The sequence below is a fragment of the Enhydra lutris genome, unplaced genomic scaffold, assembly GCF_002288905.1.
Source record: "Enhydra lutris kenyoni isolate GAN:26980312 unplaced genomic scaffold, ASM228890v2 scaffoldscaffold9, whole genome shotgun sequence".
Taxonomy (NCBI): Eukaryota; Metazoa; Chordata; class Mammalia; order Carnivora; family Mustelidae; genus Enhydra; species Enhydra lutris.
In genome coordinates, this window is record NW_019154093.1 from 12,078,623 (window position 1) to 12,106,039 (window position 27,417).

The window sequence follows — 27,417 nt, forward strand, 5'->3', positions numbered from 1 at the left end:
TCTCACACACAGTCGGTGTAGAGCAATTCTCTTTAGAATCTGCCTGGGTGACTCATTCACTGAACAGATACACATGCAGCACCTATTTGGGGTCAAGTTCAATGGTAAGTGCTGAGCATGAAAGAGTTAAGATTCAGCCCCTGCCTTCAAGGGAATGACAATGTGGCGGGAGGGGCCAGGAATGAAGGAACACAAAGGGTTACCTGTGCAAATCTTAACTGCATCTTGAAGCCATAAAGAAAAGAGTGGTCAATTCTGACAGTGTCCGAATGCATGAGAAAGAGAGAGCATTTCAAACAGTAAGAAGGGTATGCGGACAGGAGACCCCAAACTGGCCGAATGTTCAACAAGTTGCATGGTGTCCTTATGGTTGGCGATGAGGGGCAGTGAGAGCTCAGGAAGCAAGGGCTGGCGGGTGGGGAGAACTTGATGCATGGAATAGTCTGGACTTGATCTTGCAGTGGAGTGAGGTCACTGCTTCCTTGAAATCAGTGAGGTAATGTGGTTGGGACCAGAGGTGTGGCTGGAGGGGAGGACCAGATCGGGTGCAGGAAGCAAGCCACTGCTCTCCCCCTGCCCGGCCCCCAACCAGTGGGGTCAGCACCACTGGAGTACCACTTCTGGCCTCCAGCAGCAGCAGGTAAGAGAGCCAGTCGGACACACCTGCCTCCCGGTCACCAGGAAACATTACACACACTTGAGCCTCTCCAGGCAAACGGAGCCCATGTGTTTACCTCTTCTCCCCTCAACACCAGTGAAATAAAAAGAGAAGTGTTCAAGAAAGAACAGCTCTAGGGTAGCACCAGCTGGCCAGCAAGTCTGAGAAAAAGCAGATAAGGAGAAATGACAGAAAATCAAATCAAAGCTAAGCCAGCTTCACCCACCAGGGGCAAGCAAAGGCCCACCCACCAAATTCCCCAGGGAATCCTGCTCAGCGGCAGTGGGAGCTGGGGCAGGCTGGCTGGCTGGAATTACTGAAATCCAAGGATAATGAGTGAATCTTCTGGGTTTCCAGAGAGACCAAAGTAGGAAGGAGAGGACAGACACGACCTACCCCACGCCTTACTGTCTTCATTAGCAGCACTCTTCTTCCAGGAGACTCTAGCCCTGACAGATGGCTTGATTGCTCATGACAGAAACTTCTGGAAGGATCCATCAGCTCATCAGTCAACAGTTTGTAACCTAAGATTCTTTGAGTCCCTTGCCTTGCCTCAAAATTCCCCCTCACTGTTTCCCTCAGTCCTAGTCTGTTGGATTGTATTCGTAGCATGATCCTGAGGAAGCCCCACATTGACATATCTATTTTAAAGGAGGCTTTCAATCCTCAGCAAATCCCGACCTTGCCTGCCTTCTCTGGAGATGCCAAAGCTCCAAGGAGGTGATGTTTTACCCCTTACCCAGACGAGCAGCTCTGTCCCGAAATTTTGAGAATCAAATTGACATGGGACTTGACATCCCCTTCATTAACTGCCAGAAGGCAACAAAGACTCCAGAGCTCTGAGGAAAAAGGGTTAAAAGATCCGTTACTCTGCCCCTTCTTAAAGCCAAAGAAAGAAGTACTAAAAATAGTATGCCACGCACTTATCTTCTCTTAAAACAGTTACTCAAGGAATTACTACAATAAAACAAAAACTGTATCAGAATAAGTGATTCGGGGGAGGGCAAGACAGGATACACAGGAAACAGTGATGAACAATAAATGAGAAAAATGTACAGTCAGATCTAAGCCAATGTTGATAATAATGGTCTCATCTCTTTGGGAATTAGATACCATTTAATTCTTGACATTAATCCAGAAGCAAGGGTTTTCTTAATTTAAGGGTAACCATTTCTAGAAAACATAATAAGATACAGACCTTTTAACCACTATGTGTGACAGGGAGGGGGGAAACCAAAAAATTCAATTAATTAATTCAATTAAACATTGGGAAAGGGACAGCTAGATAGGAAAGGAAAAAGTATTTTAACCAAAAGACATAAAATAAGCCCAAACATATCAATAAATATAAGAATGTGACTAAATTAAATTACTCTATTTTAAGATAAGAGATTAGATTAAGTGGAAAAAAAAATCCAGCCATATGCGGTTTGGAAGTGATACACTTAAAACAAATGGACAAAGGTTGAACTCAAGAAATGGCAAGGAGACATAACAAGCAAAATAGTAATGAAAACAATGTAGAAAAGTTAATATTAACAGCCGATAAAATGCCAAAATGTTAAAGAGAATAAAATGGGGGGCATTTTAGATTGCTAATGGGTCTGTTTTTCCAAAAAGACACAAAAATCATGAACCTTACCTTCACCCTGAATCACAGAACTGTAAAATATATGAGGTAACATAGTTTTAGGACCACAAGGAGGGGACACACAGAACAGCATAGCTCTTGAATGCAGTACTCTAAGTCTGGTGGTACAAGTAACTACCAAAGAAAAGTAAGGAGGATTTGAAGACACAGTTCTTATGCTTAACTTCATCTAGATGCAAGAAGCAAAGAAAACATCTCTTTCTTGAATGTCCTTGTAGCAGACTATAAGAAAATCTCAAATTCCAACATGTATACCACAGTCTCCATTCCCAATGCAACAGAACTAGAAATTAACAAGCAGCAAAAAATGAAAAAGTAAACTGCGCACACAACCATTTATAAATGCTTTTTTAAACAAGTAGTGTCAAAGAGGCACAAAGCTATGATGGTAAGATATTTATTAGTGTGTGACATTGAGAACCCTGCTTTCAAAAAATCTGGGGAATGTAGCCGTATTGCATTTGGAGGGAGATTCAGACCTTAAACGCTTTCATGATAAAGGAAGAAAGACGTTAACCAAACCAATTAAGCATCTAACCCAAGAGGCTGAGAAAAGGGGAGAATAAACAAAATAGTCTAACAGAAAAAGAATGAAAAAACACAGCGACCACCTCTGCAAGACTGCAGGCGGGTTCGCTGAGACCAGCAACGGGGACAAACCTCTGGTTAATCTGAGTGGCAGCCAAGAGCCAAATCGTAAACAACTGTTAAGAAGGGCGATGTAGGGTCGCCTGGGTGGCTCAGTGGGTTAAAGCCTCTGCCTTTGGCTCAGGTCATGATCCCAGGGTCCTGGGATAGAGCCCTGCATTGGGCTCTCTGCTCAGCCTGGAGCCTGCTTCCCTTCCTCTCTCTCTGTGCCTGCCTCTCTGCCTACTTGTGATCTCTGTCTGTCAAATAAATAAATAAAATCTTTAAAAAAAAAAAAAAAGAAGGGTGATGTAAACATGTATGTGCACAATTTTAAAAATTGAGAGAAATTAATACATCACTTGATATCAATGAATTTGAAAACAGATCATTTTCTAGAAGATTATAAACTGTAAAAGTGAAGAAGAGGGAGAAAACCTGATCCAGCAGTGATGTTAGAAGAGACAGAAGAGACTGTTGAAGATGGAATGATAATGGAGGAAGAATGGATTCTTTAAATAAAAGAGCTGTGACAACCAGCTGTCTATCCCTTCAATGAGCATTTATTAAGTGCCTACTGTGTTTCCCGCACTGTTCTGGGTGCTGGAGCTTCAGCAGTGAATAAAAGAGAAAAGAACATTCTTACCTTTCTGGATTTGTGATTGTAGCAAGACAGGATGAGCCATTAACCTACAACAGGTAAAATAAATGGTTTGCAACAAAATGGGATACAGAGTGAGGGAAGCTGGAGAAATCTATTTTAAAAAGGGTCTATGCACCATACATACATAAATTAATTTGCATTAAAGAAACGAATAAACCTCAGAAGCAAATCTACCAAATACCAGAACTATTACAATATTGATGTAACTTAGTGTTAAAAAATAACTTTCAAACCTGAACTGAGCCTCAGTATTCTTTTTTTTTTTAAGATTTTATTTATTTATTTGGCAGAGAGATAGAGATCACAAGTAGTCAGAGAGGCAGGCAGAGGGAGAAGGGGAAGCAGGCTCCCTGCTGAGCAGAGAGCCTGATGTGGGGCTTGATCCCAGGACCCTCAGATCATGACCTGAGGGAAAGGCAGAGCCTTAAACCCCTGAGCCACCCAGGTGCCCCAAGCCTCAGTATTCTTAAAGGAAGAGATAAGTTGAGTGCAACTGCACAAGAATATTAAGCACTACATATTAAAAAAAAGGCCTCAGCAACAGTTACAAGACAAATGGCAGGCTACATATAAATTATTTGCAACATATAAAAAAAGGGTCAATATCCATGATCTATGATAAGTACCCATAAAACAATAGTAGAAGCTAATAAAAAAAAATACTAAAGCACTGGGCATGAAGCCTGCTTAAGATTCTCTCTCTCCCTCTCCTTCTGCCCCTACCCCTCCCTCTCTGGAAAAAAAAAAGAAATGAAAATGTCTAATAAAGATATGCAAAATGCTTGGCCTCACTAATAATTAAAGGGATATAAGTTAAAGTCAATATCAACTCTCCCCCATTTGACTGGCAAAGAGGAAATCGACTGCCACCATCAGTGCTGCAGAGAAGAGGTCAAAATTTATGTCAACCCAGCAGCTTCCCAAGTGCACACACAAATACACATCATTTTACACATACATACACACAGACGCATGCACACGTGTGATCACTGCAGTAACAGTTCTAACACTGAACATGGACACAATCCTAACATCCATCAGCAGGGAAGCAGTTTGATAAGTAAGTGGTGACAAATCCACCCCATGGAATAGTAGTAATAGGACAATAACTTTTCTTAATTAAAAATAATTATGCACTCCTCCCAATGATAGAGATTCTTTGTGGCTTCATGTATGCGTTGACCATGGGGTTCAGCGCTTCTCCCTGGCGATCTCCCTCCCTCCCCTCACAGCCTGCAGGATGGAAGGCAGGACTGGGACCCTATTTTACACACGAGGCTTAGTCAAGGCTAAGAGACCTGACAGGTGGTGAACTTCAGGGTGTCTGACCCAGGAACCCCCACTCTTAGCTACTACGCACACTTCCTGTCAATGGAATGGTGTGAGAAACCAGAAAGGCAGCCTCACAGACCCACACCTGTCCACGTAGCTGTGGGTCTGTGGACATAGAGGATCAACTCCAAGCTGTTAGCTCCTCTGACAGGTGGGACTGTGAAGGGACGGGGTTTAGAGCGTGCATGTTCTTCTTTATACATTTCTAGACTGTTCTTTTTTTTTTCTTTTTTCTCTTTTTTACGATCAGCACATTTATCACTTTTATAAATTAAGGATTATAATTTTAAAATGATATCAAAATGTCTTCTCTTCAGAGCACAGCTGAACAGGGAAGCCCTATTAGGGCAAGAGGGGCCCATCTGCAAGGTGGTGCCCACCCAGGGCAGGAAGGACTCTTCAGCAACTTCTCTACAGGCCCCACCCAAAACCTCAGGGAGGGGAGGGGGTGAAGGGCTGTCCTCTCCACTCCCCATCCTCCCTGTGGAACCGAAGCAGCGCGGCACGGCCTCTGCTGGCAGGTGGAAGGCGCCCCACATCCGGTGTGGGCACTGGGGTTGGCATCCCCGTAGGGGAAGTTTAGTGGGGAAGGAGTTACAGAAAACCCCCCGGATACCTGCAGGGGCCAGCCTCGTCCCAGGGCTGGTGAGGCAGCCAGGGGGGCTGGGGCTCCAGCCCTGGACCTCACACCCTGGTCCCAGGAAAGCCCTGGCTGCCCTCCTGACATACAGCCTGTCCCTCCACTATGAATGGGACATCTGTAGATGGGGCTGGCATGTGGTCCAACTGAGTTTGATCTGCTTGGGGCAGGGAACTGAGGACGAGTCTTTCCATTTGTATTTTCATTTCTGCTATCATGGTCGGTGGGTCGATAAGAAAACATGCACATCTAAGACAGAATCACATGGAATAATCTTGGTGGGTCATGCTGGGCCCCTGAGCAATTGGGAGTGGACACGGGGAGAACTGCCAGCATGCCTCATTGACCCAAGGTCACATGGCATGGATAGTACAGAGCGTTGGCCCAGACACCATCAGGACTTGGGTTCAGACCCTGGTTTTACCCATTAATATCTGTGTGACCTCAGCTGAATTACTTAACTTCTCTGAGCCTCACTTTCTTCATGAGTAAAAAGTGATAAACATCCCCTTTGCCTGGGTTTGTGGTGTAGATCAGATGAGACGATGCTGTGTGATATGTGACAAGCGTGCTCGAGACACTTGACAAATGCCTGTGCCCTTCTCCAGTTACGGCGGGGAAAACACACACACTGCCCTTCTTCTGTCCATCTCTCTGCCTATAGATCCTGTTTCAGGGACTGGCCCTGCGAAGTTTCTTGCCCTCTTCCCTGTGGCTAAGCTTGGGGCTCTCACTTTCCTGGGGTGCTCACCTTTGCTTCAAATGCCGCCCTTCTTCCTGAGAAGGCTGACAATACACTGGCAAGTTCAGAGGTCGCTTCTGGAACCTTCCTGGCTCATGGCTACATTCTCCAGACCAGAGGCTTCTCCCTCCCGTGGAGCAGTGAGGTGTCCCAGACATGGAAAGTGAGCAGGGAGAAAAGCGGTGGAGCTCAGAGCCTTTGATAGGGACAAGATGTGCTTTGAGAATATCCAGAATGTTTTCCAAAAAAAGGAGGGTTTTTTAAAATAGAGGATGGCGATACGTTTCCATTTGTACTGACGACAGAAAAAGAGGAATGCCAAGTGCAGGATAATGGATTCTGTTTCGTGATCAGGAGGAATATCCGGGCCCATAAACTCAATTGGCACTAGGCAGAAGAAATAGTGTTTTCAGGCACCGCAGCGAAGGGAGACACTGAGGCACACGGAGGGCACCCAGCCCAGGAGTCCCAGAGACTAGACAGTGGCAGGAAGAGGAGGTACAGATGAAGCTGCACGGGAGGCTGAGGTTCTGAGAGGCCTGGGCCCAGAGCGAGGTAGAGGAGTGTTTCCTGGCATACCGGGCCACGCCTCGTGGGGGCCCTCTCGCACCGGAAGCGTCCTCTCACTGGTACAGTAGAAAGCTCACTGGACTGGCCCACACGTGGGGTCCTGCCACATCCAGCTGAGTGACCTTCCACAAGGTCCCTGTCCCTGGGCTAGACTGCAGGGAGCCAAGGTGAAGACACCTGGCCCCTGCCTCGGGTGTCATGAATCTAGTAGGGAAGATGTGCCAGAAAGTCGGGGCTTAGACCCTTTCTCCCAAGGAACCCCAAGCTTGAGCCTCCAAAAGGCTCATAACACCTTCCCCAGTTTGCAGAGAAAGAAGGGAGGGGTAGGGAAGGAAACCAACATTTGTGGAGAGCCTACCATATGCTCAAACTGTCCCTGTATCGTCTCTCTGTGGCACTGATGCTACGGAGAGGCTCCCCCCACCACCACGTGACAGCCACGGGAGCGGAGGTCCAGAAACCAGAGAGATATGGGTGGGCAGCCTTGCAGAGCAGGTCAGCCCCAGACTAAGGTCGCAGACAAAACTGGGCACCTCTAGTCTCTGCCACCGTGTAACCTTGGATGCCACTTAGTACTTTGGTCTTAGTTTCCCGATCTCTAAAATGGGCCATATAAGAATTTCATACAGAGTCAACTTTCTAAAGCATGACCTTCTTGCTGTTCCTCTTTTGGTTACTTCTGATCATCTCACTTTACTGATACTCACAAGGATTTTGTCTTCTAAAAGAAGAAGATTCCAGATCCCATAACAAGAGGACAAAGAAGAAGAGCAGATCGAGATTCCGGGAGACCTCAACTGCTGGTCCACCTTCCGGAGGGAGGTTAGTAATGAAGGGTCACTAGGAAGAAGCAAGCTGGATGTGTGTGTCTGGAGGGACAATTGACTTGTGTCCCCACCGTGACTGCCTCCTTAGCAAATGGGGGAAGCCTGGTGACCCAGGACCCGCCAGGGACCCAAACAAGCTTCTGGTCCCAACCTGCCCCCACACCTGCCCAGTGCTGCCCCTCCCCCACCCCCTAGTTCAAGGGCTCAGTCAGGCAGAAGGCGCTGTGCCAAAGGAAATTGTTTGCTACAGAGCCCTCTGGGTCTGCTCTGCTCTTCTTCCTTTTTTTGGACTCTGTGGCTGTTTGAGTGGGTACCTTTTTCCATAGAGAGTTTCCACTCCATCCGTTATTTACACTGTCACCAGCTAGACAGAGGCTGTTAAAGCCGGTGAACCGGATCAGGCCTGTGGGGCCCTTCTCAGTTTATTGGGGATGTGGAGGAGCTGCTATTCCGGGGAGACCGGTGGGTGGGAGGAATGGCCTCCACCCCCTGCAGGGCTGTCTGTCGTCTGCTCTGACCTGTTAGGAAGACATTTCCACAGTGGGATTTAAGGGCACCACTTCCCGGGTTTGAATCCTACCTCCTCCGCTTCCCAGCTGTGTGACCAGGGTCAGGTTATTTACCTAACATTTCTGGGCCTCCGTGAGCTAGTCTGTAAATTGGGAGTAAAATTGGCACCTACCGGACTTGATGCTAGGGAGACTCAATCAGTTAATGCACATAAAATGCTTAGAATGGTGCCCGGCCTAAAGCCTCAGTAAATGTCAGTAAATAAGGATGAAGTTCTTTTTTCTGTCAATCTCGCTAAGATCCAGTGCCTGTCCCCTCATCTGGGCCAATACGTAGCAGGGTCTGAACTGTCCTCCTGAGCTCGCCTTCTCTGTAAGGCCAGCTACACTACCCTGATACCCAGCTCTCTCCTTGCCCTTTCCTGTCCCCAAGCCTTCAGCGGTTCCTCCTGGAGAATACGGTCTACACATGGGATTGCCTTTACAAATACACCAGGAGGCCCCCTGACTTCAACGTCCCCATACAAAACCCTGCTCCTGGCCAAATGCCTGCCCAGAGGGTTCATGTTCCCTTCCAAGCAAATCTCCATCTGGAACTCTTTTCTCCATTCCACTGTGGCCTAATCCAACCACACCTGTCCGAGTGAGCCCCGCTCACATGCCGCCTCCTCCATGAAGCCCTCCATGACCTACTCTCCCTGGCCAGAGATGATCTCTTATTTACAGCATTTGGTCTCTTTATTGTGGCATTTACCTCCTCTCCCCTGGGTGTCTAATAAAACATATACAAATTCTTGTCGGCATCACAGAAAAACCACACGAGCTTTGAGGACAGGACTGGGATGCGTCTGATTCATCTCTGTATCACTCACAAAGCCTTGAACATAATTGGTGACAATAAATGAGTGAATAAACACTGAGTTCTCTCAATTTACTACCCCTGGGTAACAGGGGAAAATATCTGTAGGTGGGGTGGATGAGTCAACATCCCAACAGCATCCACACACTCTTCTGGTTCCTTCTGAGGGAACCAGCAGATGGGGGTGCCAGCCAGGGACTGGGGACCGCAAGGGGCTCACAGCACCCCCCCCCCCACAACGCGGTCTCTACTGCTGAGGCCTGGGTGAGCAGCCCAAAGCCCAGGGTCAGATTCTGAATCTCAGCACATGGGTCTGAAAGTCACCCAGGCATCCTAAGAAGTCCAGGAGCCATCACCGACCTCTCCCTCTCCCTCCACGTCCTGTATACTGCCAGGTTCTTAAGGAATTGGCTCAAGTATGTGCAGCCTTCTAGCTCCCCACCGACCCCGGTCACTGGGTCCACTCTCTACACAGGACAGAGTGGCATCTCCGCATCACGAAAGAGGCTCACGGCCCAGTGCTCCATGACCACTTCTGATGCCCACCGACTGCTGTCAGAAATCTGGATTCCACTGGAAGGAGCCTCTTTCCCACAGGGCCACCATGACCGTCCAGCCACCACCCCCTTCTCCTGACACTCTCCCTTACCTTCCTTGCCTTTCAACTACCTGATAATACCTGAGCACATCGTCTTCTTTCCACGCTTCAAACCCTTGTGGACTCTGTCCTCGTCCTCAGGAGAGGCCTCCCTCCCCTTATCTACCAAGCCAACTCCCACCCAACTTTGGAAAGTTCAGCTTTGGCAAAACTTCCTTCTGCCCCAGACCCGCCACTGTCCAGGGAGCCAGCTAAGACTCCCCTCTCCCCTGCTCCTGACCTTCCATCCAGACCTTTGTTGTGACACCAACCATGCCACCGTGTGCTCCTTGTCCTTCCCACCGGTCTGTCTTCCCCAACAGCCAGTGCCTCAAGGGCAGGGACAACATGGACTAGCCTGTCCCCCAGAGCTCGGCTCAGTGCTTGGTGTGTGCAGTAAGCACCTCTGACATCACTATGTCTGGAAGCTCACTTTCCAGGACAAGCAACAGCTGATTTTTCCCAAATTGGAAGGTCCACAGTCTGCCTAAACCAAATGGTTCTCCCAGGGAACCTGCCGTCTCTCTCTGCACCATGGCCTCAGGCCCCAGAAGAGCCTGCTGCTGGCCCTTGTGTCCCTCAGGGACTCTATGGCCCCGTCTGCCCAACCAAAGACCAGACAAGCCCATCTCTAAAGAAGCCCTTCTGTTCTAAATCCCTGCTGAGGAGCTGATACTCTTTACCAGCCGGAATAATTCTTCCCCATTAAAGAAAAACAGAGAGAACCAGGCCTCTTTCTCTGCTCCTCCGGAAAGCACAGATGGGTCTCCAACTATGCAAAGAAGCGAGGTGTCCTACTGATCCTTGAAGGAGTGCTCTCATTTGGTGGCAACTATGATGTCCTTATGAGCCAAGGATTTCAAACCCCAATTTTTCCTCCAATTTTCATAATTGGGTGAGATTGTTCTTTCTCACTTTTCATTTTACATAAAGTGAGGGTGAAGGAGGGGAGCAGCTCATGGAGGGCTGGGGCCCTCTAGCCAGGGTGTAGGAGAGGTGGAACCAGCCCCCAGGTCATCACCCCACACCCGCCTGGGGCCTCACCCGACAGACAGGGCGCTTCGACAGAACAACAGCACACGCCTGTCTCTGTGCTGTTCTGTGAGCTTTCTTCACGCAAACAGAAACACCCAGAGAGGTGAGGGCACAAAGCCCCACAGTGAGCTGGCGGGAGGGAGACGCCTAGTTCCTAGAAGCCAGGCTCCTTCCAGGCCCAACATTCCAGACAATAGGCAATGCTGTGAGCCGGACTTTGTCCAGGCAGAGAAGCCTCGATTCCAGAGCCTTCTGCCATCACAGGCATCTAATCCAGGACAATAGAAACTCTGCACCCCCAAGACAGGGCAATGCCCTGTTCCTCCTGCTGGTCTCCCATGCCCTTCTGGTTGGGGGGCGGTCCTCCTTTAGGACCCCCAGTGAACCCTGACTGCATGTGAGAGAGAGAAGGTAAGGAGCTAGGGCTGTGATTCTGGGACCTTCCTCTGGCCTAGCTCCCCTGCTTGTTACCCATGGTCTTGTGCTATACCTTTGAGGATATACAGGTCCTGTCTTCCAAATTCTACTATAAACTCTTAAACAGAGGCTCACTCTGCATGGACTTACTCAGCGCACAACATGGACAACCGTACACAGCCCATGACTTCTGACCATCCCTGGCATCACAGTCATCACCACTGTAATTAAGGAGCTAATGCACAATTACTCACTCTCTCCTTCAAGAGTATAAGTTCTCAGGGAAGAGCCAGGCCGTTTGTCTTGTTCCCAAGCTGTAGCCCAGCCCCTAGCAGAGTATTAACACAGACAAGGCACTCAAGAAATACGCGTTGGAGTAATAAACTCACTCAGACTCTCATTCATGCATTGAATTGGAGGAAGAGGGGACTTGCCAGAGCTGAAGGTGACAGACAGGGTGTTCTGGTTCCAGCTCTGCAATGAGCTCCCCCTGGGCCCTTGAGCAAAGCATTTCCACGCTCTAGTCCTCTTCCCTCATCTAGAAAATGGAGTGTGGGGTTAGACCTTCCGTGTCACATTCGTGTGACACTGAGGGGTATACTGCCTTGGACTCGAGGTCCCGGGCACCTCACTGGCCGCAACCATGTTCCATGTTTTCTCTAAGTTTTGCCCAGGTCCAGGTATATGGGAGGGGCCCAGGAAAGAAAGGGGAGAAGGGATCGAGGCAGGGGGTGGCATAAGCCCCAGTTGGGAGAGTTGCTGTCACTCTTGGGCCACATGTTGGGGAGAGGAAAGTGACACTGACAGTGAGCCATCCCGTGACCACAGCGTGCTCAAGGCCTCTCACATCAGCTTGCTCACCTCCAGCCTGGGCACCAGGAAGGAGAGAAGTGATCTGCCCGAGGTCAGAGTGAGCAGCCAGGACTGACCCTGGATGTCCTGCGGGCAAGTCTAGACCCTTGAACACATTTGGTGGCAACTTCTATGTCTTTATGAGCCAAGGATTTCCAACCCCCGGGTGATATCTGTTGTGGTTTTTTTGGTGTTTTTTTTTTCATAATTGGGTGAGATTGGTCTTTCTCACTTTTCATTTTACATAAAGTGAGGCTGAGGGAGGGGAGCAGCTCGTGGAGGGCCGGGGCCCTCTAGCCAGGGTATGGGAGAGGTGGAACAGGCCCCCAGGCCATCACCCCACAGCTGCACAGCCCATGCGGCTCCTAGGAGCCTGGGCACAACTGGTTCCCACCAGCAGAATCCACTCAGCCTTCTAGGTTCTGGGGGAGGGGCAGCAGCATACCGGTGGTTAAAACGGAGACAACACAAGTCACCAGAGCGACAGGTCCCCCAGGGGTGGCACCAGGTGTCATGAGAAGTTACTTAAAGGAGACGGGACAAGGGACCTTGAGGAATCCGAGGGCTGATGGGGGGGCCTGGGGTGGTGTTCAGGCTGAGGAGACATCATCTGCAGTGTGCCCGCAGGAGACCCTGCACTGGGGTCTACAGAGCGGGACGTTCCCTGAGGGGAAGCCATTTTCCCACCTGGACGGCAGGCTGGCCAGCAGGCACCTGTGATCAGACCCTGGGAAAACAGAAGAACCCATCTGCAACTGTCCCCTCTGAGGAACTCCCGCCATGGCAGACCAGCCTCCCTGGCTCACTACCTGCTGTCTTGGTAACAAATTACCATCAAACTCAGTGGCTTCAAGCAACACACACTTATTACCTCAGCGTTCTGGAGGTCAGAAATCCATGAGTTCCCCTGGGCTACAATCAAGCAGCTCACAGGGCCCCATTCCTTCTGGAGGATCTGGGGAGAATCCCTTTTTTGTTGCCTTTTCCAGCTTCTGGAAGCTGCCTGAATTCCTTGGTTCATGGCCCCTTCCATCTTCAAGGCCAGCAAAGGCCGGCGGAGCCTTCCTCACGTCTGACATGGCTTCTCCTGCTTTCTCTCCCATATTTAAAGGGCCTTGAGATAGCAGCGGGCTCAAGCGGATCATCCAGGATAATCTCCCTATTGTAAAGTCAGCTGCTTAGCGGCCACAATTCTATCTGCTGCCTTAATTCCGCTTTGTCACGTAAAGTCACTTAGTGACAGGTTCTGGGAATCAGGACTTGGACACGTTTTGGAGGCCGTTATTCAGCCTATCACGCTGCACGGAACACATCTCCCCCAAATACAGCGTCAGGAGACAGGCGGCGCAGGCAGAGGGAGGCAGGGAGGGGGAGAGGAGGCGAGGCTGGCGTTCTGGGGCAGAGCGGGGCAGCAGACACACACTCACGTCCTACCGGCAGCCTCCAAGGCAGCTCCCCGGGTGCCTGCTCGGCGCACATTGCCCCGAGAAAACTCGTCATGTCTCCGCACTGAACCAGGCACGTGCAGTTTCCACAGAGACTGCCGGAGCAGGAGCTGAGCCAGAAATAACCTCGCTGAGGTGGAGACCGTCTCTTCCTTGGTGCTCCACTGGCTCTCACGCCCTCACGCTCCCCTGTCAACAGGCCCTGCAGGCACAAGGGGACCTTCCAGGGATGGGTGACCCCTGGGGGTGAGGGAGGGCAGGTGTGGACTCCCCCCCACCCCCCACCCCAGGGATCTAACTGCAGGGCTGGGCTGGTACCCTTGCCTCGTCAGCCCTGTGGAAAGCTGTCCCCCCTTTCTCCTGACCTCACCACCCCTGAGCTGCAGCGCCCTCCAGCACCCCAGCCTTTCCTTCTCTGAACTCTTGACACCAAACACTGGGATCCCCGGGACATGCCCTCGGTCCTGTCACAAGTGCTGCTCTGCCCTTGCCTCTCCTCGGGCTTCCAGGATGTGCTCGGCCCTGCCCAGAAGGGGGCCCCAAACAGGGAAATATGAGCCCAAGGGGTCCCCTGCCCTGCCTTGACTGGGGGCGAGCCCTCCCAGCCTTCTGCATGTGTGCCCTGGGCGTCCCCTGTGGGAAGCTGGGCCCAAACCCTGCCTCCTCTCAGAGCTCCCCTCAGCTCCCTGGGAGGTTTCCTCGAAGAATAAGATCTCATCCCCTGTAGGGGCTAAAGGATGTGCTGAAGTATAGAGACCAGCAAATATCTGGGCCTTACTGTCCACGCTACTCCGACGACAGGGTATCCTTAAGACCCTGGGAAATATGGCCACGACTTAAATTTCTCATGTTTTCTCTCTCAAAGGCAAACAAGAGTTAATGCAACTTCTACATGCTAGGCCCCGTGCTGAGTGTTTCGCATGCCCTTAAGTTCATTTACTCCTCACCTGGACTCAGCTACGATCATCCCCATTTTACAGAGAAGCTGAGACCCAGAGAAAGCAAACAACTTCCTCAAGGGTGCACAGCAAGACAGTGGTAGAGCCCAGACTGGACCGCTATGTCCCGTGTGCCAGACTCCAAAGCTGAGACTATAGCCACTATATGTCATTTTTGGGGGGGCAGTGGAGGCTGGGGGCGGAGGCCCATAGGTGACCCATGTTAAATGCTAAATGGGATGCTTCCAAGATTGCCTCCTAGAAAGCCCAGAGCTGTGCAAATGTCTTCAGTTTTGTCTCTTTGTATATACTGTGGTTCCATGTAAGATGTTATTTGGGCTAAAAAGAAGTGAGGAGAGGGGGAGAGGTGTCACTATTTTAAAAGTTTGGACATCACCAACCCCATCCTTGCAGCGAGGACAAGCCCAACACTCAGGAACAGACGTGACTCGCTCAAAGGCACGGCCTTTGCCGCCGAAGCCAGGGAGCTTTGCTCGTTTCTCCTGCTCCTTGAAGGAACGCTTGCTTATTCTCCATTCACCCCTCTGCTCGGCTTGGCACAGAATTTAGAATCAGATGTGGTGTGGGTCCTGGCTCCTGCTTTTACAGCCACTGCATGCCTGGCGGCTTGGCAGGGGGAACAGCCGAGTCCCCATTTCCTCGCCTGGAAAGTAGGGCCTGTGCGGGGGACGAGACGAGAGCAGGCACAGACAGGCCGCGAGTCGGTCCTGAGCGGTGCATCGCGACCATGGGTCCTGAGCCACTGTGATGGGGAGAGGGAAAAGAGCCCTACGCTTAGAATCCGAAGCCTCTAGCAGCATCCCAGCTTTGCTACTCACTACCACGTGCCTTGAGCCACCCACTGGACTCCTTTGAGACTTACTCGTGGAGATAAAAATGTCTCTGTCAGGGACGGTATGAATCTGAAATGAAGTAATGCAGGGAAATGCTGGAGGCACGAGTGGCCTCTGGGTGACAGAATCCCAGCCTCCGCCCTTACCCTGTCTGATTCCGTAGGTGAGGGGCAGGGCCCAGGGATCTTGCATGTTCCCGAGCCCCTCGTGCCACGCTGTGATTCTGTTGCGGGTAGGCAACAGACCACCCTGAGAAATCATTCTAGAAAGCGCTCAGTGTGTGTTTGTTCAACAGAATAGACAAATCCTTGAACATCTGTTGAGCTGCACATGGCTGCTGGAAGACACGGGCCGGAGGAAATAAGCAATTTTCTCCAAATACATTTCCTGTGAAGTCCAAATGATGGGGATTGGGTTGGGGCTTCTAGGACGGGGAGGATGATGCAAGAACTCCCTTCCCCGGGGAGAGGAACATGAGCTCTTCCTGTCTGACGGGGAGACACCTGGTGGGAGGGTCAGTGCCCAGTGGCGTGGGGTCCAACCCAGGGACGGATATCCCAGGGAGACCCCTGGGGACCAGTTCCAAACCCTGTTCTCTTCAGCATCTTCATGCAGACAGGAAAGAAAGAACTGAAAATATGCTCATTAAATCTGCATCTGGCACCCAATTTGGCAGGGTTGCCAAAATTCTGTAAGACTAGAATTAAATTAGCAAATTGGAAGTAAAGTGATTTTAAGCAGACATGATGGAATTCATTAGGGCCAGGTGGAAGCCAGTGGGGGAAGGGACCCAGGGAAGCCCACATGCCCTGGGGGTGGGAAAGCCCAGCCCTGAACAGAAACAGAAGAGAACCAAGTCAGTGAGCGGACCTGACCCAAATGATAGGATTCACCCCTCAGAATGTGCTGGTGACAAAGACAGCCCCACACTGCAAGGCGAGGAGAAGCACCTTCTGGGGGACAGGAGATGGGGAGACCAAGAAGAGAGGCCCCAGAGAGTTGCTAGAAAATAAGATGGGGGTCTCCCCAAACTGGGGTCTCCTTGAGGGCAGGCACTCGGTGTATGGACAGGGTTGGAATCCCTATATGTTTATGAGCTTGTGGTCTAGGAAAAACACAGGGATGCACGGGGTGGGGGTGGTCGGGGGGATAGGGTGGGGCACAGAGTCTAGGAGGGAAGGGAGAAGGACACTTACTAAGCTCAGGTACTGCGTGACACGTTTGTCAAGGATCACCTCTCAGACATTAGCTCTTTGGATTTTTTTTTCAGGCTTCCTTCTTTTATTTTCTTTGTTTAACAATTTAAAAAAAAAAAAAACACCTAAGTATTTCATGTACAATGTGGACAAGTGTTTCCCTGCCCCCCCCAACATTCTACTCCCAACGTGAAACCACCACTCACAGTTCCCTGGTATGTTCCCACTCTGTTTCCATGAGCACAGAAACAGATTTCAATGTGCAGACACGTACAGAATTGTTTAACTTTCCCTGTATAAAAATGGGATTGTATTAAACATAGCACACAGAAACCTTTCTCCAGTTAAGAATATGCTGGAAATGTCTCCCTGGGTTGGGGCTTCTCGATTCACTTCTTTTTAAATGGCCACAAAGTAGTCCATGGAGCAAAGGCACCATCACCTTTGTAAGTATGGCCACTGTTGGACGCTGAGGTCATTTGCAGCTTCTTCCTGCTGCAAGCAATGCTGAAAGGCACACCCTTGAACGAACACCTCTTTGTGCGTGTGTATTTCCCCGGGGCTGGGGAATTGCTAGATGGAAGCAGGAGTGGGTAAGTATCATTTTCACTGACGGCAGTTAAGACTCACAAGTTCTCTTTGACCCTAGCCAGCACGGAATCTCATTTGTTTGCACATTGTTGCCATCTGTAAGCATTCTAACTTATAATCTTTCGGGTTTTGGTAGCTAGAGCATTAGTCCTAGGTTTTTGGACCGTCACTGTGAACTACCTGTTTACATCTTTTGCACACTTAAAAACACGCCCATTTTTTCAGCTGATGTCATTGTAAGTAGTGATGACAATGAACAGGTAGCCTTCTGTGGGTTGAGAACAGTTCTAGGCGCCCCACAAGCTCACAGCTGGGCATCAAAACCCTAAGGAGGTGGTAGCATCAGCCCATGTTTATAGCCGAAGACAGAGAGGCTTGAAGACTCCATGTGATGTCTAAGGTCACACGTTTCAGATGGGAGACAAGCCAGTGTCTGAAGGATGAGCTGAACCAACCAAGTCATCCTCAAGTGAGATTTTGCAAAGCTTCCTCCCTCCCTCCAGCTAAGCCATAGAGAAAGAACCCCTCCCCCCTGAAATTTTCCCTCTTTCTGTTATTTCTCCTTTACTTTATCTGGGGAGGTTTTCAGAGCACGTTGTGCTCGTAATACCAGGTTAGGAAACTGAAGTTCAATCTGACAGAGGCGATCACAAAACAGACCTGGACCCTGCACGTTCGACGGGACGCGGCCATGCTCGAGGAGGAGTCTGGAGGGGGAGAAGCAGGGTTTGGCTGGGGGCAGGATTTACGTATGGGGCTAGAAGTCAGGGAACAAGGAGGCTGAGGCAGGGGCCCAGCTGTAAAGGATTGACAAGCATTGTCAAGCTTGGGGGCAACATGGGAACGGGTTAAGGCTGGGACCCAGGAGTGCTGTGAGAATCAGCCTTGCTCAAAATCATCATCAAATCAAAGGGTGTTCTCACCGTCCCCGGGCATGCCCACCGACGGGCACGTGGACCAGTAACATGCTGTCCTTTCGGTGTGAGAAACACACCTGCGTATATGGAAGTACAGATCGAACACGCAAAAAGCCATACTTGACAAAGATCAGATTTTTGGCCTTTAGTGGCATTTTTTTAATGGGGTTCTTTTTTAGCTCCCCAAACACCAATGTCACAAGTGGGCTTCTGGGTTAGAGACCCGCCACTGAGCTGTCACACGGGCTTGGTTACCCTCATCTCAATGACATTACTTCTGTCTCCCATGAACGCAGCACAGAGGGGAGGACGAAGGATCATTTGCATGCCATTTTGCCACTTTGCTTCTGAGAAAAAAGAAATTAACAAAATCGGAAAATGTGTGAAACTGACATGCTGAAACTAATATGCAGAACCAAGTTTTAGAGGCGCAGTTTAGCATTCGTGTTGTTTTTTTCAGCTTTGACCTCAGATAACTTTTTTCCCACATATTTTCATATGGAATTCTAGTCCAGTCACTCCTTTGATACATACACACTTTCCTGATCCATATACTCTATGTGTATATCCTATGTCTTACATGTACATCTATTGGAGATGCATAGGAGTTCTCTGATCAATCAAGCTTGGAAAACTGCACATAATACCTACCTCTACACATGCACACACACATTTCCCCACACAGGCTTTTTTGGAGATTCCCATTGCACATCTTTCCTATTAAAGACCCAGGTGTCCTGCAGGATACAGCCCTTAAGGTACGTGGCTATAGCACTTTTTTTCCTCCCTGTAACACATCTTCCCATCCCTCTGCACCTGTGCTCTCCACACCTTGGAAAGTGCTGGATTTCTTTATTTCACAAGATTAGAGCCTAGTGAAATAAACAGCCCATCTTGGAGGTCCATCCTACTCCTATAAAAATTAAATGCTTTCTAATAGACTCATGATGACAGTTTCCTGTCTATCTGGTCATCTTTGACTCCTCCTGTATTTTAGGGCAACACCAAATGCCCACAGGCCAAGGCAATGTGTGGAGTGACATGAGCCTCCTAGAAACCCCTAGGAGACCAAGGCAGGCGAAGTTATCTTGCTCTACAGTTGTGCGGTGAGCCTGGGCCAATCACCTGCTCTGGGCTTAGAGGTTGGCAGCTGGAGGGCCCCCAGAGACTCACCTAAACCAGCTCACTTGTTGTGTGAATGGGGAATCCCAGTGAGAAGGGACCAAATCTGAGAATACCTTGACCCCAGGCTCTTTTCCTTCAATCTAAGAGACAGCCTTCCCTGGCTGTAAATGTTTTCTACCCTAAAAGAAAACCAGATTCGTGTTAATAGGCCCTTCCAGCTCCTGGACTCAGTTCTCACTACCTGGCACCCCTCCTTCCTAGCCTTTACTCACTACGATTCCTACAGTCACGTCATACAGCTCTACAGATAAAACTAGGTTTCCATCTGTCTGCTGCAGCATCAAGCGAAAACACGTCGGTGAACTTTCATCACATGGAAAGGGCATACTTGCTCTAGCCTAAAATATAGGTCATACAATATACTAGAAACTCATTTAGGGGCAGTCTCCGGGGGAGAACCTTCCTCCTCCAACATGATACCCTCCTCAGTTTATCCTTTTGCTTCTTTTCACTCACGCAACTCTAGGTAGCAGCGTGGGGTATTAATAACAGTAGAGACTCAGTGACTTCATGACCTTTTATGACTTTTCCTCCATAACCTTGAGGAGGCGAGCTAGTCAGAGCATAGTCATTTGGACTTAGTCATTTATTTTTTAAATCAACTATTCGCTATGGAATAATCTCATATGGACCAAAAAGTTGCAGGGACAGTTCCCATAAACCCTTCATCCCATTTTCTTTAATGTTAACATCTTACATAACCCAGGTCCATCATTCAAAGCTCAGAAACTGATGGTGGCATGTCACTATTAACTTAAACTCGAAGCTTCATCCAGATGTCACCAGTTTTTCCGCTAATGTCCATTTCCTGTTCCAGGATCCCACCTCGCATTTAGCCATCAGAGCTTCTTAGTCTCTGGGTTGATTTTGTTTTCAAGAAAGAACACCCCCTCCTGCATGCGAGGTGGTGTGCTGGGTGCCAAGCTGCCCTGTGAGGAGACCCAAGGCATCTGATGGGCAGTCGAGTCTGGCTTTGGGTGTCCACTCCACCCATCCCCTGGAATGCGGTTTTGGGCTTGTCACTCCTCATACGGAGTTTTCAGAGGCCACATCTGTAAGATGGAAGTGATTGCTTCTACCTTGTTAGGATGAGACGGTCTATGCAGACAGGCATTTTGAAGGCCTAAAGCCCAATTCACTTAGAGCCCTATCCAGCTCACTGTTAGCTATAACAGCAATCAGGAATTAGGTGCGGTATCCTGTATCTAAAACAGGATAGCTCAGAGTCTGGGCTGCCTGGCTGAGCTGACCATTTTAGCCTCACATAGGATCTACCTATAGACACCCATGTACACTGTGGAGAAAGAAAGTCATTTTTTTTTTAAGATTTTATTTATTTATTTGAGAGAGAGACAGTGAGAGAGAGCATGAGCGAGGAGAAGGTCAGAGGGAGAAGTAGACTCCCCATGGAGCTGGGAGCCCGATGCAGGACTCGATCCCGGGACTCCGGGATCATGACCTGAGCCGAAGGTAGTCGTCCAACCAACTGAGCCACCGAGGTGTCCCAAGAAAAGTCATTCTTAAATTCATTTGTTCTACATTTCCTGCATGGCTTTGCTCAAGTGTCACCTTATCGAGGATAACTTCCCTAACCATCCTACAGACAGGAGCCCCCCAAGTCCCTCCCCCTGGCTTTCTCTAGCTTCTTCCCCTACTTGATTTTCTCCCACAGCACTCAGCCTATTTGGCGTATTATACATTTCTGTGCTCCTTTGATCGCTGTATGCCTCCCTCTGCTGCTTTATAAGCTCCAGGACAGCACCACTGCTGTTTCGGGCACTGCTGCACCTCTGAGCCTAGAACAGTGCCTGATGCTTGGTACATGTTCAACAGATCTTTGGTACATGAAGAACTCACTGGATGCTCACTTTCGCTCTGCCATCTCTTGCATCCATCCCGATAACCTGAAAACCAACCCTTCCCATCCAAACATACTGTTTAATTCAAATAAGAGAAAAGCTCCTTGGGAAGCAGATGGCTTTGAGGCTTCTGGGCCTTCTTTAAGAAAAAAAAAAAAAAGGAGTAATGCCTTTCTTTTAATTTAATTGCATGCCATTAATGTCCCTTCACCTGCCTCCTCTCCCACGAGCAGCTCTGTCAGTTAGAAACCACAGTCTCCTCCGCGTCCAGAGTCTGTCTGCTGGCCTCTCGGCATGATCAATTCCAGCAGAACCCAGGCTGGAAGAAGTGGGTGAAACCCCTCGCCCAGCTGACCTGCTTCATTATGTGGTCACTCAGCTCTTGTACATCAAAGGCCTGTAGGCCTCTCAGAGCAGGAAGAAAGCCAGGGGATCCTGCAGACTGGCCTTGGGGAGGACACTGAGGTCCAGAGAGGAGAGGGAACTGGCAAATGACACACAGCGACCTAGCAACAGGTCCCGGACAGAACCCAGGACTCCCGGCTCTGCACCCTGGTCGTGACTCCTCTTGGGCCGGACCTACTCTCCCATGCCCTCTCTCCCCAAGGGGCATGTGCTTGTTTCCTTGAGTTCCAATCTGGCTGTCTCCCTACCCATGCCCATTCCTGGGGACCTGATGAGTGTGGGCAGCACTGGTGGGGGGACTCTCCAGAAGTACCCACACATGGGACAGTAGAGTCCAGATCCAAAGAGAAAGGAAATGGGGATCACATTTGGCGAGAGCCAGATACCTTCTTTCCAGCTCACCTAACACTCATAGTACCCTGCAACAAAGGCGTCATAACCACATTACACACCGAGGAAAAGGAAACAGAGAAGTTTTAAAATGCAGCAAATCACACAGCCAGTATGTGGCCGAGCCAGCAGCAGCGTGGAGTTCCTTCTGGTTCCGAAGCCCTTGTGCTCTGCCCGACCATGCTCGTGGAGACCCCAGCACTGAGCACTCTAAAGACAGGTCCTAAAAACAACAGAACGTTCCTCTGGAAAAGGAGCCAGAATAATCCCATTCTAGAGATGAAGAAACTGATATCTGGAAAGGAAATGCCACTTGTCTAGGGCCACGTGGCTAGCGAGTGGCTGGATCGGCCAGACACTGAGCTTCTCAAGGAGGCAGCCTCTCTCCTAGTGCTTAGCCTTGAGCCGAGCCCACGGAAGGATGCAATCCATGGCTGGTGAAACAACGAATGAATGACAGAGGAGGTAAGAAGCACAGCTCCTGTATCTCCCATAAGCCACGGCTTTCCCCCCAGCTGTCCTTGGGGAGGAGAGAGCAGGCTGATGCAGGGGGAACCTGAGCCTGTACATCAACACAGACCTCCAAACCTCAGACCCCCTCTCCCAGCCAGTGGATATGTCGGAGGCCTGGAAAGCGACACAGGCCCTGGTTCCCACTTGGCCCTCAGCTCTCCACCAGAGCTGGAGCTGCGCGATGAAGAGGAGTGGGAAGATGGCAGGGCTCACTCTTCAGCCCAATGACTGAGGCTAATGATCTGGAGTGCACCTTCTTGTCAAATGTCTGCTGTTTGGAGCCAAGTGGTCCATTTTTACTGAATGCTTTAGGACCCAATTCACAAATGCTGTCATTGCTTTTATTATCATGCATGTTTTATACCAACAACCGAAACAACTATTGGCTGTTCACCTACTACATGCCAGGCACACACATCTCATAAGATGCCTGACACACATGGTTTCCTACACCCCATGCGGCCGCCTCGTAGGTCAGTGTTCATGTTTTCTTATTACAGACAAGGAAGCTGGGGCTTGGGAGAGGTAAAGGGACTTGGCCCAGGAACATGCCGTAAATATGGAGACGTAGACTTGGGCCTGTGGGCCTCTACAGCTCGTGCTCCCACCATGAAGCTGGTGTGGGCCTGGGACACGGGGGTGAGAGCCATAGCTAAGGATGCACGGAGACTAGAGGCACAGCCTGCCAGCCTTCCTGGGCAGTTAGCCGGCTGGGCTTCTCATCCCCGGGTTGACCTTCTAGCACCAGGGTGCTTCTCCACATGCACCCATGCCATCCTGACAGGCTTTGAATCTTTTGTGATGGGACTTGGAACTCTTCAGTTAAAAACCCTCGGGTGACAGCAAAGGATGCCCTTGGGCAAGAGCCAGGTTCTCAGCCGTTAGGAGGGATTTTCTCACATCCATACCTTCGTCCAGAGGGTTCTAAAATGTTTCTTATGAAATCCAAAGAATTTCACAGTTTACAAAGGATATCTCAGAAGCTGAGGCCTAACGACCCTAGGATTCTCAAGAGAGCAAAACTAATTCTGACTGCCACAAATGGGGGTAAAGGTGTGTCTTTATTCACCATGACGACAATTCCCAAACAGTGTGGTGTTTATGAAAGGGACTTCGGAGCCCAGAGTCCTGAGTTGGGGTCCTAGGTCTACCTTTTACTAGCCACGCAACCTTAAGCAAATGCATTCAACAAAATAGTTCCTCAAAGCTTGCTATGCATGCATCAGCCCCGGGACTGGGAAGAGGGAAGATGGAGAAGTGGCCCACAAAAGCCACCATCTCTCTTAACTCAGTGTTCCTCATCTACAAAGTGGGAGCCAACAGGTACCAACTGCCTATGGCAGTGTGTCAGGCCCTGGACGTGCTGGCTCTCTCTTCACACCCCTAAGCATCTCAGGAGGCAGGTTCCTCCTGTATCATGCTTTGCAGCTGAGGACACAGGGATCCAAGGGCTGCATCAGCAGCTTGCATGAACCTGCAGTGGCCACGTGGAAGGGACTGAGCTCTCTCCCCCTTCAACATCCCCCCCTTCGTGGGCCCTCCCCCCTTGGCAGATGAGCCCACAGAGTGAGCGGGATAATAGGAGAGAGTGCTCTGCAGCCGATCAGGAACTGCACAGATGTATGACATCATGGTTATTAATAATGGAAGCGACGCAACTAATTCACGATCCCTCCAGATGGACCACCTGAAATGTTGTGAACCTCCTGCAGATAGCATCAGATTTTATCACGGTGGCACTGGAAGGGGCCTTAGGAGTCCAGGCTTTGGCTCATTCATAGGGGTGGGGGTGGACAAGAGGGGAGGGTCAGCCCTCTGAGACTGCAGGGGCTGCCCCGCCCCCAAAGCCCAGGTCCCACCAAGTTGGGCTTTATCGACTGAACCACGGAGATCAGGCACCAGCCACTGGCCCCTCCAAGGGGACGCAGCAGGGAGTGGCCAGTGCGGCCTCTCCATGGGCCCTGAGCCCAGCTCCTTGATGTCACAGGGCCTTTGTACCTGCTGTTCTGCTCAGAGTACTCCTTCCCCAAAAGTCAGCATGGCTGTCACTGTTTCAGCATTCAGATTTTGGGATAAATGCCAATGCCTCACGAGAAGACTCCCTGGGCCCCATCTTCAGCTTCGCCTATTCCTTCCTAACAGTCATCCTTCTGTTGTATCACTATTTAGCCTTATCTAGTCCATTACTAGTCATTCTCTCTCCCCACTGAAACGCAGGCTCCACGAACAGAGGATTAAATGATTTTCGGTGCTGTCATCCCTAGAAAGATGCCTAGGACGCAGCAGGCACTTAGCAAACATGTTCAGTGAGTCCCCCGGATATTGGCTTGGGTCGCAGCCCCCCTAGCAGCCCGCCGTCCCTTGCCCATTCACTCACTCACTCACTCATTCAGTAAATGCTTACTGAACCCTTCCTCAGTGCCAGGCGTACTGCTAGGAGCTGGGGATTCCAATCAAACAAATGACACAGAGTCCTTACCCTAACAGAGCTGTGACGGTTGATTAAAACAAACAACACAGAAGCCAGAGCTGTCGGTCACATCATGTGTGACCACATGATAGGTGACCCCCCAAAAAGGTGGGGGGATCAGTATGGCAGAAGATACAATAAATGGCACAACTCTGGGGAAATGCAAACATCAGATAGACCCTGCAAGGGCTTCCTAAGGGCTCAGTCCTCAACTGGGCGAGATGTTTCCAGGCACCCCCACCAGCTCTGGGAAGGTGGGGACAAGGGGACATGCCCATTGTTATGGGTGCCTCCTGGCTGAAGCCTGGAGCACAACAGGATGGATACACATGAGTGACCCTGTGTCTAGGAGTGTGTGTATGTGTGTGTGTGTGTGTGTGTGTGTGTGTGTAGAAGCAGGTGGCTGAGAGGTAGGAGGGTGTGTGTAGGTGTGGGATCTAAGTGTGAATGAGTACACAGGATCGAGTGTGTAAGCATGTGCGTGCTCAGGGAGAGAGGGATTTGTGCTTAGAAATTGATGTGTGAGTGTGTAGGAGTCAGTGTGTGTGTGTGTGCATGTGTGTGTATGCGCGTGTGTGTGTGTGCGTGTGTATGTGTGTGTGTGTGTGGACACCGCTTCCCCTCCTCTTCATCAGAGGTCCTAACACTTATCATGCTAAAGTCCCCAAAACAAATGACACACAGTAGCTACCCAATCATCATTTGATTCATTCACCAATAAATCATTTCAATCTTCGGGCTTGTTAAATATATTCTGCAGAGTGTCCACACAAGGCAACAAAACTGGTTTGAGAAGAGAATGACGAACCTCTGGATATAATTGAATGGGGTGAGAGCACTGGGTGAGGAGTCTGGGTTCTGGTCCCTGTTTTACCGCTATCTTGGGCTGCTGTTTAGTTGTGTGACCTCAGAGCAGTCAGTGAACAACTCTGAGCTTCTGCCTACTCTTCATTCAAGAAGGTAACAAGAACTTCGCTCCCAGAGTTTGGTTGCAAATCCACACCACCACACCATCACTGCTGGTAGCCTCAGAAGCACTGTTTCCTAGGAAAGCAAGCACGTGGAACTTGAAAAGGGCTATAGGGTCCCCCGGGAAAATGCTGGGCTTGACAATGTTAAACAGGTTCTTTTATTGCAGTACTTCTCAGAACCTTTAATTTGCCAATATGGATTGAAACTGGCCAGGAGGATGATAAAGAGCTTATCTTTAAGCCAGACTTACTAGAACAGGGAAACCTTTACTCATGGCACGGCTTTCGGAACTAATGTTTCCCAGAACACGCTTTGGGGCCTCTGCTAGCAGGCACACAGGACACTTATTAGTGTCCCCTTTCTTGCAGCTGACTGAACAGAAACGGCACTCCATCTCCCTAAATCACAGAGCAGAGCCATGGCAAATACCAGCCCAGAACCATCCAAACCACAGTAAGCGGCACGTGCACAGGGCTTTCTACTTACACAACGTTTTCACTTGAATGATCTCAATTCTTCCTGACAACATTCATCTGCGGACCCTAAGCCCCATTTTGCAGATGATAAAATGCGGCTGAACGAAATTGAAGACTCTGCCCAGAGCCACTGAGTGACAGGCTCCTAACTTGACTTTATCAGTTTGCATTGGGTCCTTGACCAAACCATCAATGAATACATGATCTAGTCTATAGATAAGCAATTGCAGCCACGGAGCAGAGGCCCCTGCAAGATGCAGTGGCTGACACCACCTGCACCTGCTCAGCAGCGGTCCCCACTCCTGGCCCCCTGCATTGGTTGAGGAGAGGGCAGGGGAGGGTGCTCCAAGAAATGCCCATGGAGTAGAAACTACTCTGGAAACACCCAGGCGGCGAGACGGGGAGTAGCTCCCTGCCAGGCACCACACCCTCCGGATTATGCCAGGGACAGGCTCCCCCCACCCCCTCCGAGGCTGTACCCCCTGCGCCAGGTGCCATTCTGCAAGGAGGACGGGAAGAGCCAGAGCTAGGTTGTTTCACTCACTCCCAGTAAGCCGGAGGAGCACCAGGCTGGTTGGCGGTGACAGTCTGAAACTGCCACCGCCTCCAGGGGGAAGGGCGGCCAGGGCTGCCCAAGCGCTTCAGCAGTCCCCACCGGTGTGCTGGGTCCCACCGGGTAGGGAGCACCAGGCCAGAGAGGCGTGCCGGGGTGAGGGTCTGCCCAGGCGCCCCGGGGGCTGCGCCTGCCAGCGGCGAGCGGGGCTGTGCCAGGCGCGAGTGTGCGAGAGAAGTGTGAACGCGGGAACGCCTGTGTCACCCCAGGGCGGTGACAGAAGTAGCGTCTGGGAAACACAGGCAGCGAGCGCGTGCACCAGGCAACCCCAGGCTACGGAGGAGTCCCAGAGGTCCCCGGAGTTGGCACCGGCGCGCTCCTGCACACGCGCCCGCGCCCAGTCCGCTCCCACCCGCGCGGCGCCCGCCAGTCCGTCCGCTGCCCGCCGGCCCGGGGCTGCTCGCCGCTACGCGGCCGTGCGGGGCCCCGGGGCTGCCAGGCCGCGGTGGGGCGCGGCGCGCGGAGCGCTCGCTTCTTACCTGCCGGGCGGCCGCGGCTCCGCTGCTCCGGGCTGGGCTGCGCCGGGCTGCACTGGGCTGCGCTGGGCTGCGCGCCCGGCCTCCGCGCGGCTCG

The 27,417-nt window shown here is 50.6% G+C and overlaps 1 protein-coding gene across 2 annotated transcripts in view; it reads right to left on the reverse strand.

Moving 5' to 3' along the window:
- LOC111142826 (human immunodeficiency virus type I enhancer binding protein 3) overlaps nt 1–27,378 on the reverse strand; it is a 120,789-nt gene extending 93,411 nt beyond the window's left edge. For both annotated transcript variants that reach the window (XM_022496150.1, XM_022496149.1), the window contains exon 1: nt 27,324–27,378. The gene's annotated coding sequence lies outside the window, so the exon portion shown is untranslated. The remainder of the gene's footprint in view (nt 1–27,323) is intronic.
- Nucleotides 27,379–27,417: the final 39 nt, after the last annotated feature.